Raw genomic sequence first — 14,941 nt, forward strand, 5'->3', positions numbered from 1 at the left:
ACACTGGATTTTAAATCTGAAGGTTATGAGTTCAAATCCCTGCTACACGAAGTCCCTGAGCAAGGCCCTCAACCCCATATAGCTGTATGAATGAGATAAATGATCAGTAAGTCGCTTTTAATAAGAGCATCTACCAAATATGAAGCAAATATTCAATGCGTTCTTTCAATAAACCGTTCCGGCGTGAGTCGAGAAACCCTAATGCCAGTCAAATGAGGAAGTCAGAACGTTCCAAATGTGAAAAAAAACGGAAGAAGGGACAAAAAAAAGAAAGAAAAAAAAAGGATAAGGTCCCTATAAAGACTCTTTATTCATATCCCAGCATGCACTGTGATTTTTTATTCAGGCAGAAATGGCTTCTTGCTGTGATGCGTGTCTGCTGGGTTGATGAGCACTTACAGACAGAGAGGGGTCACGGGATGTGGAGGGGGAAGCAATCTGGAAGCACACACACACACACACACACACACACACACACACACACACACACACACACACACAGCACTTTCTAGAGAGGTGTCAATCAATTGAACAACAGCGAGTTCTTGAGGACAAAACCAGCACAAACACTCTTCACTTCTTGTTGTGTTAATGGATTTTTTTGTTTTTTTGGGAAGAGCATGCAGAACTCATAAGTGCACTTCACAATCGGTTCCATCCAAATCTTTCTCTCATGTTCAGTGAATTCCTCAGAAAATCCCCCATAAAAACAAATGCTCTCGCTTCTCTTCAACATGGTTTCTGGTTTTTCTCTAAATGTCCTGAGTACAAAAGAAATGAATAGAAATAAAGGCAGAAGAAAGATAAAAAAAAGTAGAATGATTCTGAATGGACATGAATGCAGAAGATAAATATAAATATATATATATATAGAATGATTCTAATTGGTCAAAAGGGTTTGATTGCATCTGTAGAACAGCAGCTGTATTAATGCACTCGTTCAGATGCATTTTTGTTCCCATAGCAACAGTTTTTTTTACAGGGACTCTTTCTCCTCCTTCTTTCTACTCTTTTTTCTTTTTCTTTTTTCTACACTTTCTCCTCATTCTTTCTACTTTCTTTCTTTCTTTCTTTCTTTCTTTCTTTCTTTCTTTCTTTCTTTCTTTCTTCTTTCTTTCTTCTTTCTTTCTTTCTTTCTTTCTTTCTTCTCTTTCTTTCTTCTTCTTTCTTTCTTTCTTTCTTTCTTTCTTTCTCTTTCTTTCTTTCTTCTTTCTTTCTTTCTTTCTTTCTTTCTTTCTCTTTCTTTCTTTCTTTCTTTCTTTTCTTTCTTTCTTTTCTTTTCTTTCTTTCTTTCTTTCTTTCTTTCTTTCTTTCTTTCTTTCTTTCTTTCTTTCTTTCTTTCTTTCTTTCTCTCTTTTCTTTTCTTTCTTTCTCTTCTCTTTCTTTCTCTCTTTTCTTTCTCTTTCTTTCTTTCTTTCTTTCTTTCTTTCTTTCTTTCTTTCTTTCTTTCTTTCTTTCTTTCTTTCTCTTCTTTCTTTCTTTCTTTCTCTTCTCTTTCTTTCTTCTTTCTTTCTTCTTTCTTTCTTTCTTTCTTTCTTTCTTTTCTTTCTTTCTTTCTTTCTTTCTTTCTTTCTTTCTTTCTTTCTATACGTTTTACTCTTTTTTCTCTTTCTTTCTTTCTTTCTTCTTCTTTCTTTCTTTTCTTTCTTTCTTTCTTTCTTTCTTTCTTTCTTTCTTTCTTTCTTTCTATACATTCTACTCTTTCTTTCTACTTTTTTACCTGTTCTTTCTACTCTTTTTACTCTTTATTCTTTTCTTTGTTTTTTGTTTAAAGGCACGTTCTCAGTGGTTAAAATGTTGGACTTGTGACCAGAAGGTCATGAGTTCAAATCCCACCCAGCTGCCACTCCTTGGCCCCTGAGCACTACTGTGTCCTGGGTACAAATGTAATAAATGGACATGAATGCAGAAGATAAATATATATATATATATATATAGAATGATTCTAATTGGTCAAAACGGTTTGATTGCATCTCTAGAACAGCAGCTGTATTAATGCACTCGTTCAGATGCATTTTTGTTCCCATAGCAACAGCTCTTTTACAGGGACTCAGATGTTCAATGCTTTAAATAGTCCATGACGAATAAAACACAGATATTCTTTTTATAAAGATGTTCGTATGGTGAAGTTTCCTGTAAGATGATACATTTAAGAAATGAGTCTCCAGTCGCAGAGTTTTGTATCGTACACAACCACAATAATACATTATTTAAGGGAAGGGGGAGCTCAGTAGTTAGGGTGTTCAACATCTGATCAAAAGGTCATGAGTTTAAATCCCAAACCTCAACACTGGGAGTTGCTACTGTTGCGCTCAAGTACTTGGGAGTATAAGATAATTGTAAGTCGCGTCGGATAAAGGCGTTCGCCAAATGCAGAAATTGTATATGATACATTTTTTAATAAATTTTTGGTTTTGCTGGAAACAAAACACTGTTTTTAAGAGAATGATATTTACAGCTGCTATAAAGTAAGAAAAAACAGGAACATGCTTGATTCACGGACTCCATTAAACAAATAACGTATCATTATAATAACGTATATATATATATATATATATATATATAGTATATATATATTTTTTTTGGCCAAATTTATGAGCTAAAAGGTGAATTAGACATTATAGAATGTTAAAAAATAAAACACTATGGGATGTGCTGGTGTGGAAAAATATATCCACTTAGGGATGATAATTGGATGATCTTGAACTTGTTACTTGAACTTGATGTGAGATCTTCAGGAGTTACTCACCAGAAGGTAAATCCTTCTTCGTTGTTCGTTAACGTGGCCTATAAAAACCCAACTGAATAAATTGAGTAAATATTCGAAAGTTAAAACGACTCACAATAACGTGTTAGTAAACGGTTTGTATCGCTTGCAGAAAAGGTCTGCTGTAGTGTTACAATTGTTTTGCGTTACACTCGGTGCTGTGAATGCCTGAGCAGCGCACTGGGCTTCTGGAAGGATAAACACACGCCTACACGTTTAGTCAAGCCGATGATTATTAACACTTTGTGTAGCGTGATTGAGAGATTTTCCACTTAAATGATTAAATAAAAACTTTGCTGAAAACAGATTTATAGGGTGGAGGAAAAAAGGGTGCGTGTATAATTGATATACATTTATATAAATAGCAAACACTTTTTGGCAAAAGGGACGCCCGACTTTTTCCAGCCATATCAGAATCAAAAACATCTTTATTGCCAAGTACCGTGGGTTGGGAAATTGGTCATGGTGTGCTGGTGCTGGAAAAAAAAAAATATATATATAAAGATCAAGACATGAATTACACCGTTTGCGCAGGGTGTTTAAAGTGAAGCAGTGCAATGATCATTTTTCTCCAAATATATGCAAGGTGCAGGGTTCAAAGTGCTTGTATGCAAGTGTCAAGTCAAGTCAAGTTTATTTCTATTGCGCTTTTCACTACAGACATTGTCTCAAAGCAGCTTTACAGAAATCAACAGTTAAGGTGAACGATGTGTATTTATCCCTGATGAGCAGCCGTGGAGACTTTGGCAAGGAAAAACTCCCTTAGATGTCATGATGAAGAAACCTTGAGAGGAACCAGACTCAAAAGGGGAACCTCATCCTCATTTGGGTGACATCAAGAGTTTTTTTAACAATACAGAACACTGGAGAGTGAGAACTAACATGAGCACTGGAGTATAAGATTATAAGTAATATAAAGTGTTTAACCAAACTGTACCAAGTGCTTTTCCATGATTTACAGAAGGTCTAAAAATTCAAATGCACTTGACTGCAGATAAACTTAATGGTAATCGTCTTGTCTCTACATCTGTATGGTTATTGCCAAAAGTATTGGAACACCCAACTTCCCCAAATTGTATAGAGGCACACAATTGTACCTGTAATTGGATGTAGGACTAGAAGATCCAAACCTGTTCCAGCATGACATTGCCCCTGTGCATAAAGCCAGTCTAATGTAGATATGGTTTCCATGAGTTGGACGTGTGTGGAAGATCTCCTGCTTTAAAGCTCTGACCTCAACCCTATTGAACAATGAATGTGAACGCTGACTGCACCCCAGGAACCTCCTCACCTTCTCACCTACATCACTATCTGACTTTACAACACCCTTGTAGCTCAATGCAGCTCTACAAGCACACTCCAAAATCTAGTGGAACATCATCTCAGGAGAGTGGAGCTTATTAAGACAGTGAATAGGGACTACATGTGGATTAGGATGTTCAATTAGAATAAAATTTTTGTGTCTTTGCAGATTCAGTGGTACGATGAAATGCAATAAAACTACTCTATGAGATTTGGTACAACATTGAGTTTAAACTGTACATGAGACACGTGTCCACATTTCACATAGCAGCCATTTTTATTTACAGTATAACTTTGTGCTTTTATTAAGAGGTGCCAATTAATATAACCTCTGACTTCTTGTGTTAGTAAGTGGAACTAAATTACTTAGTGTGTGTTTTTGTGTGTGTGTGTCCTGTCAAATAAGGGTTCAGTTTAGCGTGTGTGTGTGTGTGTGTGTGTGTGTGTGTGTGTGTGTGTGTGTGTGTGTGTGTGTGCTGAAAACCCAAAGCATTACAGCACTGCTCCATGACATGACGGAGGCGGACAAACTCGAGGTTATAGAATTTAATTGGACATGAAAACAAAATTGAACGATAAAGATGTAGTGCAGTAAACAAGCGTCACTGCGGAGTAGGAAACATCCTAATAGGGCTGTTCCTGAGATAAGGACTTACGAATGGAATGATAACACACACACACACACACACACGCACACAGTCCTATGTCAGAGTACCGGAGGATAGTCATAAATGTGTCTCTGTGTCTATGTGTAGGTGTGTGTGTGTGTGTGTGTGTGTGTGTGTGTGTGTGTGTGTGTGTGTGTGTGTGTGTGTGTGTGTGTGTGTGTGTGTGTGTGAAGTTTATTTCTATAGCGCTTTTTACAACAGACATTGTTTCAAAGCAGCTTTACAGATTTTAACAGTGAAGGTTGAACGATGTTTGTTTATCCCTGATGAGCAGCCGTGGTGACTGTGGCAAAGAAAAACTCCCTTAGACGTTATGAAACCTTGAGAGGAACCAGACTCAAAAGGGGAACCCATCCTCATTTGGGTGTGTAGAACTCGCTAAAAAGATACGTTTTTAATCTGCACTTAAACTGGGAGAGTGTGTCTGAGCCCCGAACACTGTCAGGAAGACTGTTCCAGAGTTTAGGAGCTACTATATGTGAGAATGTTCTACCACCTTTAGTCGACTTTACTATTCTAGGAACTACTAGAAGCCCGGAGTTTTAAGATCTCAGGAAGCGTGACGGATTGTAGCGTGTTAGAAAACTGGAGAGATACATGGGAGCCAAACCATTTAGTGTTTTGTAAGTAAGTAGCAGCAGTAAGTAGTGTGTGTCAGAATGAACCAGACAAAAGCAGACTATGCAACAATACAGTTTAATTACATAGAAACAAACACACTCTTGTCACAGACATGTGGGCCGGAGCATACAGACTGCCTTTATTATTATTATTTTTCTCTGAACAGTGTGTGTGTGTGTGTGTGTGTGTGTGTCTCTCCATATACGCTTGTACAATTATTTTCTTTTTTTATTAATATTATTGTTGAAAAAGGAACAAGAATAAAATATATGCAACGTCAGAGTGGAAATGACATTTTTATTACTCATAACAGACACCTCGTTAACGGGGTCAGCATCGAGCAACTTCTACTCCCACTCCAATACATCGTATGGCCAAAAGTATTGGGACACCCACTTTATCACTTTATTACTAGATCCGGGTTCTTCTCCAGATTGCTGTCACAAAGTTCACAACTGTATAGGATTCCTTTGGATCATGATTTTCCCTTTATTCGAGCTAAAAAAAAGCCAAACCTGTCCCAGCATGACAATGCCCCTGTGCATTCTCCTCCAAAAAAAATACTATAATACTAGAAATATAGAAATTAAATAGAATTTGGTAGCTTCTGCTCGATATGTGACCGACTAATTAATCTGAAGTGGCCTTCCGGTTCACTTTCACTTGAGTCTTCTTCTTCGACTTCTTTCATCTTCTCCCATTAGGGGGCGCCACAGCAGATCATCCGTCTCCATACCCCCTGTCCTCTACATCTGCCTCTTTCACCCCAACTACCTGGATGTCTTCCCTCACCACATCCATAAACCTCCTCCTTGGTCTTCCTCTTTTACTTCTTCCTGGTGGCTCCATCCTCAGCATTCTCCTACTGATATACCCCATGTCCCTCCTCTGCACATGTCCAAACCATCTCAGTCTCACCTCCCTCACCTTGTCTCCAAAACGTTAAACTTTTACTTGATTAAAAGTACAAAATGTATTTCCCTTCAATTGTACTAAAGTATCCAAAGTGCTATAATTTATTATAACTATAATGTTCTCTTTTATCATTTTTATCACAAGACTTTTTACTTAATCACCTCAGTTTATGTGAAAAGACTCGAATGTGACTCTCAGCTCACTGATCTATTAATTGATTGATTTCTATTACAATAATGATGAGCCTAAAACGTTATTAACGTTATTAATTAAAAATGGTGTAAATAAGGTCACGTGTGTTGTGTCGAGTTCGAGTCTGGAGTTTCTTCATCATTTATTCCTCTCTAAATGTTCTGCTTGATGTTGAACTGATGCTGAACTGTATGTTGGTGATCAGTAGATGCACCAAGCGCCGATCAGAACACGTGTAAAACAGAGCGTGCGCTCGATCCTGATTAGTGATTCGCTGCGTGTTTCACCAGTTACGTTTTTATCTTCATTAATAAGAAGGAACGACTGATTTCACTAAATGTAGTTTAGATATTTGACTTTGAAATGTAGTGAAGTTACAGTAAAAGTTTTCCTAAGTGCAAACACTTTAATAAAGTACAGATACACGAAAAAGCTACTTAAGTACAGTAACGAATTACATTTACTTTATTACTGTCCACCGCTGCCTCTACTGCCTACATGTCCTTATACCGGTTTATCCACCTGTCCATCTCCCTGGTTAGTACTTACCAATTTTTTACCTGTCTTTCTAACTGCTTGTGAGTGACCTACATCTTTCTAACATTTGACTTTTTACCTTTCTACTTACCCATCTAACAACATGTCTGTCAACCTACAGGTTACCTCTCTATAGCCACCCACCTGTTTACCTACTTACTTACCTACCTACCCAACCTGTCTCCCTACTTGATCAATTTTACTTGGAGGTTTTTACTTCCTGATACAGTAAAACCTTGTTGTATGAGCAACTAACAGTACGAGCAAACAGAGATACGAGCGACCTTGCTCGCAAAATTGTACCCTGTTTCACGAGCAAATTTCGAAGGCACGAGCAAACCCATGCTGCCGGTTCCCCGTTTTCAGCAGAGGGTCGCATCAGTCGCTTAGTTGATGACGTATCACTCGGTCGCTCTCGTTGTTCAGTGCAGCAAAACATAACTTTTTTTAGTTTTATATTTTTATTTCACTAAAAATCTTAAAAAATGTCTCCCAAGAAAATCAGTGATGGTGCTGTGAAAACGAAAGTAAATAGAATTACCATGGAAACCAAGAAGGTTACGAGCGTGGTGTACATCTCACACTCAATCAACCACTACCACATGGGTCAGCGTTAAATTATGTTTACATTACGGTAATTTGCGGTGTATTTGTTTGTTAAAATAGGCTACAAATACTTTTTAGGTGCAGAAATAAGCGATCGAATGTGGTCTCAGAACAGATTCATTCGCTTTTACATTTATTCTTATGGGATAAATCAGTTCGAACGTACGAGCAAATGGACCTACGAGCAATTCTCAAGAATGAATTACGCTCGTCCAACGGGGTTTTACTGTAAATTAAAACTGGACTCATTTGTAAACTGGAGTTGTAAAACACTTCAGATCGTGCCGTTCCAGGAAATCACACTACTTCCTGGTCAGGGATGTCTGGAAATGATTGTATACTGTAATCAAATTTGACTCTCGCTTTTCATCGCGGCTCATTGTTAATTGTATCCAGTTATAAAGGAGTGTATTTGCATTGCTAATTATGAGCTGATTTTCACCGGAGAATCCACGTCACTGACAATAATGCTGATTAAACATGTACGTGAAAGATAAAGCCCGGCTTCTTCGTGCATGCATTAGATCGTTTCTCACACAGAGCTTTTCTGTAGCTTCCCGCTGTGCAGGAGTTCGTACGCTTTATCTGTTTTTGCCACAGTATAAGCTGCTAAACATTTCTTTTTTTTTTCACTTATCTACCCTTTACAGGCGGATAATGTCATATTTCCGGAGGTGTGTGTATGGCAGAGGGCCTGCTGGAGTCGTTTCTTGGCTCGGCTCAAGGTTTTGCCATCTGGATGGCGTCGCATTGAGGAAACGGTGAGAAGATTTAGAGAAACGGCACGAGACGCTGAAACTGTTTTAAATCCAAAAGCAAGTTCAAGAATAAAATAACCTGGGGTGAGAGATTATATACAAATATTATGTTCTATTACCGTACTGTGATATAATCCAATACAATTATATTATTATAGCTCCAGATACAAGTAGAAGGTGCAGTATTTATCTATTATTATTTACTATTAGCAATAAGATAGATAATAATATATATATATATATATATATATATATATATATATATATATATATATATATATATATATATATATATATATATATATATATAAAACACATACGTACAGTATCTCACAAAAGTGAGTACACACATCACATCAGTATAATTTTATCAAGGGACAATACTATAGAAATAAAACTTTGATTTTGGAGGAGTCCAAATGCAGCTTGTATATCAGTACATATTTACTGTCCTCTGAAAATAACAAACTTACAGCCATTATTGGCAAAATAACTGGCAAAAAAAGTGAGTACACCCTCAGTGATAACATATAAGAAGATCGGTAGCACCCTGAAACTGAGTTACAGTACAGTAATGAGGGTCATACAGAGCTTTTCCAAGATGGGTTCCACTCTGAACAGACCTCGCAAGGGTCCATCAAAGAAGTGCTGTGTGTGTCAGGTGCAGAAGCTTTAGAGAAAGTCCGCTCATGATAAGTATTGTTTAAAGACTATAATCACACTCTTGATATCACCCAAATGAGAATGGGTTCCCCTTTTGAGTCTGGTTCCTCTCAAGGTTTCTTCCTCATAACATCTAAGGGAGTTTTTCCTTACCACAGTCGCCACGGCTGCTCATCAGGGATAAATACACACCATTCACCTTAACTGTTAAAATCTGTAAAGCTGCTTTGAGACAATGTCTGTTGTAAAAAAAAAAAACTATAGAAGTAAACTTGACTTGACTCATGAGTGACCGTACACCACACACTGCAACGAGTCGGTTTGCAGGCCGCCGACCCAGAAGGAACCTCTTCTGAAGCTGCTCAAAAAAGGCTGCAAACTGTTTGAGATGAGACGACCTGTCTAAGACCAGATTCATTCGCTTACATTTATTCTTATGGGATAAATCAGTTCGAACGTACGAGCAAATGGACCTACGAGCAATTCTCAAGAATGAATTACGCTCGTCCAACGGGGTTTTACTGTAAATTAAAACTGGACTCATTTGTAAACTGGAGTTGTAAAACACTTCAGATCGTGCCGTTCCAGGAAATCACACTACTTCCTGGTCAGGGATGTCTGGAAATGATTGTATACTGTAATCAAATTTGACTCTCGCTTTTCATCGCGGCTCATTGTTAATTGTATCCAGTTATAAAGGAGTGTATTTGCATTGCTAATTATGAGCTGATTTTCACCGGAGAATCCACGTCACTGACAATAATGCTGATTAAACATGTACGTGAAAGATAAAGCCCGGCTTCTTCGTGCATGCATTAGATCGTTTCTCACACAGAGCTTTTCTGTAGCTTCCCGCTGTGCAGGAGTTCGTACGCTTTATCTGTTTTTGCCACAGTATAAGCTGCTAAACATTTCTTTTTTTTTTCACTTATCTACCCTTTACAGGCGGATAATGTCATATTTCCGGAGGTGTGTGTATGGCAGAGGGCCTGCTGGAGTCGTTTCTTGGCTCGGCTCAAGGTTTTGCCATCTGGATGGCGTCGCATTGAGGAAACGGTGAGAAGATTTAGAGAAACGGCACGAGACGCTGAAACTGTTTTAAATCCAAAAGCAAGTTCAAGAATAAAATAACCTGGGGTGAGAGATTATATACAAATATTATGTTCTATTACCGTACTGTGATATAATCCAATACAATTATATTATTATAGCTCCAGATACAAGTAGAAGGTGCAGTATTTATCTATTATTATTTACTATTAGCAATAAGATAGATAATAATATATATATATATATATATATATATATATATATATATATATATATATATATATATATATATATATATATATATATATATATTATATATAAAACACATACGTACAGTATCTCACAAAAGTGAGTACACACATCACATCAGTATAATTTTATCAAGGGACAATACTATAGAAATAAAACTTTGATTTTGGAGGAGTCCAAATGCAGCTTGTATATCAGTACATATTTACTGTCCTCTGAAAATAACAAACTTACAGCCATTATTGGCAAAATAACTGGCAAAAAAAGTGAGTACACCCTCAGTGATAACATATAAGAAGATCGGTAGCACCCTGAAACTGAGTTACAGTACAGTAATGAGGGTCATACAGAGCTTTTCCAAGATGGGTTCCACTCTGAACAGACCTCGCAAGGGTCCATCAAAGAAGTGCTGTGTGTGTCAGGTGCAGAAGCTTTAGAGAAAGTCCGCTCATGATAAGTATTGTTTAAAGACTATAATCACACTCTTGATATCACCCAAATGAGAATGGGTTCCCCTTTTGAGTCTGGTTCCTCTCAAGGTTTCTTCCTCATAACATCTAAGGGAGTTTTTCCTTACCACAGTCGCCATGGCTGCTCATCAGGGATAAATACACACCATTCACCTTAACTGTTAAAATCTGTAAAGCTGCTTTGAGACAATGTCTGTTGTAAAAAAAAAAAACTATAGAAGTAAACTTGACTTGACTCATGAGTGACCGTACACCACACACTGCAACGAGTCGGTTTGCAGGCCGCCGACCCAGAAGGAACCTCTTCTGAAGCTGCTCAAAAAAAAGGCTGCAAACTGTTTGAGATGAGACGACCTGTCTAAGACCATGAATTACTGCAACTGTGTCCTGTGGTCTGATGAGACTAAGATAAACTTGTTTGACTCAGATGGTGCCGAGCATGTTTTGTGACACCCTGGTAAAGAAAACAAAGAAAATTGTGTTTTTCCTACAGCAAAGCATGGTGGTGGTAGTATTATGGTCTGGGGCTGCATGAGTGCTGCTGGTACTGTGGAGTTGCCGTTCATGGAAGTAAACATAGATTCCAACATGTACAGTGACATTTTGAAGCAGAACATGACGCCCTCACCACCACTGCTGCTACATGAATATGACGTAGTACAACACTATGGAGAACGAGGCGTGTCTTGAGAGTCACATAGAATAGAGATTAAGATGGCAGAGGCAGAGCTGCATCTTCCTGGAGACAGAAAAGACAAAACCCCATGCGTTAGAAGTCAGAAGACACTTAAGTAAACTGATGATTTTTTTAAAATGAAAGTGAACCATCTGTACATATTGAATTGCAGAGCATCATGTTTTCGCTTTAAATAAATTCAGGCAGTGATGTACAATAAGGAGATCTGTTCATAGACTTCAGCTCAGGATTTAATACAATCTTTCCTAAGCACCTAAGCTGAGCCCTTTGGGTTAAACACCTCCCTCTGCAACTGGTCCCTGGACTTCCGGAGACCTCAAGCAGTCCGGATTAGGAACAGCATCTCCAAGGCTACCACAATGATCAATGGAGTCCCAGAGAGCTGTGTGCTCAGGCCACTGCTGGTCACACTGGTGACTCAGCACAGCTCCAACCCCATAATCAAGTTAACCGATGACACGACCATGGTGGGTCTTGACGGCAAGAACAATGAGTCAGAGTTATGAAAATGTAGTGCACCTGCTGGTCCAGAGTCAACAACCTGACCCTAAATAGTGACTCTTCACTGAACATCAATATCTCCATGGACAATATCAAGAGCATCAATTTCCACCAAAGAGCCTCGTGGCTCTTGTCAGCACCATACACAAGAAACCCCTGCAGCATCCCTCTTGCCTGAGAAAAGCCCAGCCTCCACCATCTATTCTCACCATGTCCTACAGACAAGGCTGGACTGGGACTAAAAACCAAAACCAAAACAGCCCTAGCATTTTGGAGCAGACCTACACATGATCACAAATACCACCTGTAATGCACACCGTTGAATATGTGTACTAACTCCTGTTTCATTAAATAATAAAGGTAGGAAAGAGTGAGAGTTGACATTAAAAACCAAACTGATGAATCCTAAAACTAGTTATGACATCCATCATGTGTGTTCCTGGAAGAAAGAGAAAGAGAAGAGACTGGTTATTGTCGATCAGATCATCACTGTTTTCCATTGTTTAGCATTAAATCAACTTTAAACTCAGTCAAATTGGATGAACCTTTAAAAGCATGAGAAGGCATCCTGTATATATGGGTGAGAGTGTGTGTGTGTGTGTGTGTGTGTGTGTGTGTGTGTGTGTTGTCTGTGTGTGTGTGAGAGAGAGAGAGAGAGAGAGAGAGAGAGAGAGAGAGAGAGAGAGAGAAAGAGAGATAATAAATGATTGATAAGGCGATTGATGTCTACCAGATTTCACTATAATGTGTTTTTGGCTCAGTTTTATCAGGGGATATTTTCACTTATTACATAGGATAACTATTCTGAAGGCAGTTCTGCTCACTGCAGACCTTTCATCCACTCTCTCCCTCTGTTTATCCTCCTCTCTGTGCCAGTGTCATCACCACCACCACCACCACCACCAGCCACGGCAGTTGATTAAGGTCCTGCTGCGGCAGAAAACGTCTTATTTTGACCTATTCGGCAGCGTCTTTCTGAAGAGCCTTATTCTTTATTTTGTGCTTAATTTCTCTGCACCGCTGTTGCGCTTCTTCTCCGTCTCTCTCTGACTATTTTGACAGATAAACTCTGATGCTAAACGCTCGCACAGACCCCAAAAGTTTGTTGTTTAAAGATGCGATTGGGTCAGCCCAGTGTCAATTAAGAAAAGACCCTATGGGCTGCTGATTAAATGTTTCATGGGCCGGTCTGTATGGGAAAAAAAAAAAAAAGTACGGCAACTTTTTTTGACAAATACTACACCCCAGAGCCTGAAAGAAGCAGAAAGAATAATATTACTAGGGAGTGGTAGCTCAGGTCTGGTGTTCAAGCCCCGGTATTGCCAAGCTGCCACCCTTGGGCCCTTGAGCAAGGCCCTTACTCCTCTGTGCCCCAGGGGTGCCGTATCATGGCTGGCCCTGCATTCTGATTTTCTATCTTTCAAAAAAGAAAGATGGAGACAAACAAGACGGACACCAGGGAAAGTGAAATGCCGTCGAATAGCAAGTTGTTCATTGTCTGCGCTCACGGTCTGAATTCTAAATCTGCATTTGCGATTTCTCTCATTATCATAAATGACATTATACCAGGAGATTGTTTTCTTTTTTTGTGCAAAGTGCATAACTCACATTAGATTCAAGTCATGGACTGTAGTGGTTTTTTTTATTAATTTGTAAATGTGTTCCTTCAGTTAAACCAACAATATTGAGATTTAAATCTCCTTGTCCTTTTTTGAACTTGAACTTGAGTTACTTGAGTAGCTGTTTAAACCGATTACAGTTACCCCTCTGAAACGTAACCCCCGCGATGGGTGAAAATCCACCGAGTGGCAACCAAATATGTATACAGTACAGTATACAGAATACCTGTTTATCTAAAGTCTTTATAAACTGTCCCGACACTCTTATAAACCTTTCCTCTGCTCTTAAACACTTACAATAAACCTACGTAATTTTAACATAAAAACTTTATATATGTGTACTCACCAATGAAGATACAACTTGAATGATGAAGATGATGAATCAAGTGTGCAGTACTAATGATGATAAAGGTGATGATGATAAATTGAATGTACCGCATACCTTAAAAGCGTACTTCTTTAAGGCTAGAAAATGCTTATTTTACCGCCAATTTTTTTTTATTTTATATAACTCTTAACAAAAGTACCGATACGCCGCAAAATCCCGCGATACATCGAAAAATCCGCAAAACGAAATTAGACACGTTACAGTGAGACCGCGAAAGCTGAACCGAGGGATTACTGCACTTTACTTGTACTTGAGTACAATTTCATTGAAGTAACAGGACTTAACTCAAATAGAATATTTTATTACTCTTTCTACCTCTGTCAAATAGTCCAGAACTGTCAATCAGTAAATATCGACTCGTTTAGCTACTGTTTTTTTTGTTTGTTTCTATTTCCATGAAGTAAAATACTGATGCTACGTATGACTTTAGTTCCCCATTTATATGGACCATTGATTTATTTAAATCAATGGTCCATATCATAATAAATCACTTCTATCACTCTTTTCTTCACTTCTCAAACACACTCTCAATCACTTTACACTGTCAACCAAAGGGATTTAAACTCCTCCACCTTCACCACCTCTTCTCCTTACAACCACACAGCTCACTCAGGTTGGTCTCACCCTGCTTTCTACTTTCACCATAAAGATCAATTTAATACAATTGCATGTACAAAAGCAGTATTCAGAAGAACAAGGAGCACACGTTCACTAAACAACAATCCGACCTGAATTTTAATGTACGTGACTCAAAGTTTATAAGCAGAAGCACAAAGCCAAACCTGTATGGGGTTAAAGCAATCAATAAATGATTCACACTGATAGAAGTGACATTTGAACCCGCTGTACTGTTTTGCAGCAGCGGCTTTTGTTCAGAGGGTTTTTAAAAAGCGCACTTATACAAGCCTCGGAAATATTGCCGTGTTATACAACAATAA

This window comes from Silurus meridionalis, chromosome 27, assembly GCF_014805685.1.
Source record: "Silurus meridionalis isolate SWU-2019-XX chromosome 27, ASM1480568v1, whole genome shotgun sequence".
NCBI classification, from domain to species: domain Eukaryota; kingdom Metazoa; phylum Chordata; class Actinopteri; order Siluriformes; family Siluridae; genus Silurus; species Silurus meridionalis.